At 46.7% G+C, this 5,000-nt stretch overlaps 1 protein-coding gene across 1 annotated transcript in view; it reads left to right on the plus strand.

The window, feature by feature from the left end:
• nr5a2 (nuclear receptor subfamily 5, group A, member 2) overlaps positions 1-5,000 on the plus strand; it is a 75,662-nt gene that overhangs the window by 11,292 nt on the left and 59,370 nt on the right. The gene's annotated exons all lie outside the window — the stretch shown is intronic.

Here is a 5,000-nt window from a genome sequence, read left to right on the forward strand (position 1 = left end):
AAAGTAGCAGATCTACAATCTTTGCGCCACACTTGGAGCTTGTCCAACGATGGAGATATGAGGCCTGACAGCAACGACATGGGGATCAAGTGGTTAAAAGGAGCCTCTGACCCGAAGCGACTCACGAGGAGTTGATGAGCGTGAAATACTAAACGTTAGATTTGAGGTATTTAGCTCAGGTCCGCTAGTCCAGAGTGACACAGAGGGGAAGGGAAGGGACAGGTCCGCTAGTCCAGAGTGACACGGAGGGGAAGGGAAGGGACAGGTCCGCTAGTCCAGAGTGACACGGAGGGGAAGGGAAGGGACAGGTCCGCTAGTCCAGAGTGACACGGAGGGGAAGGGAAGGGACAGGTCCGCTAGTCCAGAGTGACACGGAGGGGAAGGGAAGGGACAGGTCCGCTAGTCCAGAGTGACACGGAGGGGAAGGGAAGGGACAGGTCCGCTAGTCCAGAGTGACACGGAGGGGAAGGGAAGGGACAGGTCCGCTAGTCCAGAGTGACACGGAGGGGAAGGGAAGGGACAGGTCCGCTAGTCCAGAGTGACACGGAGGGGAAGGGAAGGGACAGGTCCGCTAGTCCAGAGTGACACGGAGGGGAAGGGAAGGGACAGGTCCGCTAGTCCAGAGTGACACGGAGGGGAAGGGAAGGGACAGGTCCGCTAGTCCAGAGTGACACGGAGGGGAAGGGAAGGGACAGGTCCGCTAGTCCAGAGTGACACGGAGGGGAAGGGAAGGGACAGGTCCGCTAGTCCAGAGTGACACGGAGGGGAAGGGAAGGGACAGGTCCGCTAGTCCAGAGTGACACGGAGGGGAAGGGAAGGGACAGGTCCGCTAGTCCAGAGTGACACGGAGGGGAAGGGAAGGGACAGGTCCGCTAGTCCAGAGTGACACGGAGGGGAAGGGAAGGGACAGGTCCGCTAGTCCAGAGTGACACGGAGGGGAAGGGAAGGGACAGGTCCGCTAGTCCAGAGTGACACGGAGGGGAAGGGAAGGGACAGGTCCGCTAGTCCAGAGTGACACGGAGGGGAAGGGAAGGGACAGGTCCGCTAGTCCAGAGTGACACGGAGGGGAAGGGAAGGGACAGGTCCGCTAGTCCAGAGTGACACGGAGGGGAAGGGAAGGGACAGGTCCGCTAGTCCAGAGTGACACGGAGGGGAGGGGAGGGACAGGCTCTGGGTATCTTGTTCAAGGGTATTCCGACAGGATAACTGGCTGTCGACAGACAGACGCTGGCTAGCTGTAGCGCGGGGATCAAACGCGCTGACCGTTTGGCAACGGGACATTTCTCTATAAACGCTAAGGCACTCTGGACAATGCCATGTGTTATTCCTGAGAGAGAAAATACAAGCCCTGCGCATTGCAAGGCCAATACTGAAAGGAAAAAAAAAATAACAGCCCATCACACAGCATTCACCGCAGCGGGGCCCAAAAACAACACATTGACAACATTCACAGTTGAGTTAAATTAAATCAAACCGGTCTGGTTAGTCTAGTAATGCCAACTTCAGACCATACTGATGTGTGGGAGGCATTAAAAACCCCAACATGAATACTCTAGACAGCGTTTATCTCTTTCTTTTTCTTTTTTTTAAGGATATTGTTATTTTGCAGTCCCATCTACTCGGAGTTAATTAATGGCCAGCAAATTCTTTTTGGCTATTAAATAAGTGAACAGCCCCAACCACCGAGATCTGCGTCCAGCAGGAAGCATATGCCTCAAACAGCTGTAAACATGGTGGGGGGGGGAAAGGAGATCCATGGTGATATTATTTGATTTTGTGTACCGTACACTTCAAGAAGCGAGCCTGTCTGTTTGCAATTATGGAAACTGAGAGCTGGGGAAATATGTTAAAAACAGAAAAAGGGAAAAACCTCCCTCTCTCCTCCCGAATGCCAGTGGTGGCAGCATGCGGACCCCCAGGACAGCTATTGTTGGAGACATGGCTGCTGCTTTAGCGTCTATAGACATGCATGAGCTGAGAAGGTTCTTCTGGTGATCCATCGCCGGAGAACACAACAGACACCGTCCTTTGTCTGTTCGTTCACAATAGAAGACCGTTGCACTCCCCAATGTTTTAGTGGAATAATCTATGTCGAAACATGGAGTGAAGTGACGTGTTTTGAGCTGCTACTTTTGATATTTTATTTATTTATTTATTTGAATCCTCAAAAGCAACAGTTTTGGACATATGAGTTTTCCTCACTCGACGACAAAAAAGTATCACGTTTTACAAATGAGAACGATCTTTGAATCACAATGGAAATCATCCGATGTTAGAAGGAAAATTATTCTTGGAAACCCCACAGCGGCAGCAGGAGTATAGCACAATAAGTCTCTTTTTCCCGACCTGATTTGCATTTGACCAGCAGAGAGAGAGAGAGAGAGAGAGAGAGAAATGAGGTTCCACTGTTTGAAACGATCTGACAGAATGATCGCGGCGGCATGAAGACGTGAACTCGTGATTGAGCCGTATTGAAGCCGTGCACCACAAAACGCTAACATTTCAAGAGCACAACCATCTGTGTTTTATTTCGAAACGGCGAGCTGTGAACAGCCCGAGTGTACCATTTCATTTCCAAAGTGGTGTGTGTGTGTGTATATATAAATATATATATATGTATATATATATTTATATACCATTTTGTTGAACGAAACCCCTCATTTGTACAATTGTTCCTGAAAACCCAACAATAGCCCGGCGCTGTTTAGACAGCGAGCGTGAACCAGGCTGCGGGTTCTGGCTAAAGCGCACGGACGGCATGCATGTGCACTTAGACTGCATGGTCAGACGGCGTGATAGATTAAGTGTTGGGCTTTGGCGAGCAGGAAGCAAAGTATAGCGGTATAACGATGATACTTTTGGCCCGTCCGCTTTCGATGGCGCTGTGTTTGATTTGAACGCCGGTCAGAACGCTTGTTCAAACAGAATTATCCAGAAGTGACAGCAGGGCAGAGGGGCCAACCCCACATTCTTCTTCTGCTCAAAGAAAATATTTGAAATCAACTAGTTTTCTCCCCTCCCTCCGCACATAGCTCGAGGGCCTCCGTTTCTGAAGGCTACGTGTCCGTTTAGGGTGGGTGGGTGGTAGGGCTTTGTATTGCCTGAGGTTCATCTTTTTTATATCGTTAAACCACTTCCTTATAGGCGAAAATAAATGTTTTTTAAAAAAAAAAGCAAAATTAGCCAATCCACAAGCACCACTAGCTTTTTGATTGTCTTTTTTTCTCGTTATTCAAGTATACTGTAGGTTGATATTTGACTTTGGGCATAAGTGGTTAAAGTCTCTGAAAGCGCATTTATTTTGTCCACCGAAGGATAGTGCCATCCTTTAAAAAGCAACAGAATTTCTAAATGTTTTATCTATAAGTAATTCAGCTTCAAGTATACGTGATATGTTTTCCTACGCTGATAGCCTATTTGTTTTCTAAGCAAAACGCTTCACTCGCTTATACACCAGAATGGAACATTAAAATGTATGCAAATCAGGTCCAGACTGCTTGGGGTCCGTGCATGCCCACACACACTCCTACCTCTTTTTGACTTTACATTCACATGCTACACCTTCAAGGCATGGAGTCGCTGATCCATTCACAACAAGTCAAATGATCTAAGAAAAGGCTCCTCCATCCTCCAACGTCTTGAGCAGCCATTAGCAGCCAGCTCAAACCACAGCCCGGCAGACTAAAGACACGCCATATTTCTGTGCTTTTCGTCAGTGATCGCTTATAGTCAACGATCTAGATCGGTGGTTTTCAAAGTGGAAGGCAGTGTCGATTCTGACGACCAAATACAAACTATACTACGGTAAAATGATGAAGAGGGATTTTATCCACTTTTTTATAATTCTGCTATTCAAAAAATATTGTACAATTGCGAGGAATAAGAGGAATGATTCTGAAAAACGATGGAATCACAAACAGACTGTTAACGTTTGTTCCTCGATTCCCACGCACGCACGCACGCACGCACGCACGCACGCACGCACGCACGCACACCTCTCTGCCATCAAGCTGCCATGCAAAGATAGATGAATTGCTCTTAATTGTGAATGGCCACAGGGCAGAATATGTTGCGGTGCTTGTCGTTTTGCGCAGCTGACAGGAGGAGGTTGGTGGTTAGGGTGTACGGGGCCTGCCGGAGGTGGTGCAAAGCAGTGGTACCCAAAGTTTGGTCCGGGGACCCCCAGGGGTCCTTGAGGGAGTTCCGGGGGGTCGCCAGCTAAATGATAGTTTGGAACCAAATGGACCCTTATGGGTCTGAAATGGGTCTGAAAGTCTGAGAGTGTACAAATGGAACCAAACGGTCCGTTTGGTTCCATTTGTACACTCTCAGAGTTAAATTAACATTGATTTTACAATATAAATTGGGGTCTCAGAGATAGAAATGCCATTAAATGGGGGTCCGTAGACTAATGCATGTCAAACTGGGAATCCTTGAAATGAAAGTGGTTGAGAATCACTGCTAGAGCTAGAGTAAAAATCTTCTCTCATGGGGGTCCCTGGCATATCTTTTCAAATGGGGGTCCGTGGGCTCATTTGTGTCAGTACATTTACTCAACTATGTACTTCCAAATGTCAGTACTTTTACTTCTACTCCGCTACATCTCAGAGGCAAATATTGTACTTTCACTCCACTACAAATATTTTAAAACTTTAGATATGTAATTTAGATTTGGATTATTATTACAAAACCTACATGAAACACTGCACCTCTATACATTTCGGCCATTTGAAAATAGCCGATCGACAAGCTCACAATAAGCTTGTAGATCGGCTATTTTCAAAAGATTTGTATACTTTTGACACATTAGAGTGTGTGAAATGGGACATTCTGCATAATAATGAGTACATTTTGGTACTTTAAGTGCATGTACTCAAGTACATTTTGAATTCACATAAAATTGATTGATTGATTGATTCAATGATTGAAGTATTTATTAACAGTGGACGACCATAAACACTTGTTTACAATAAACATATATTAGGCTATATCATGAGTAT

Source organism: Electrona antarctica (assembly GCF_951216825.1).
Source record: "Electrona antarctica genome assembly, chromosome: 7".
Lineage (NCBI taxonomy): Eukaryota > Metazoa > Chordata > Actinopteri > Myctophiformes > Myctophidae > Electrona > Electrona antarctica.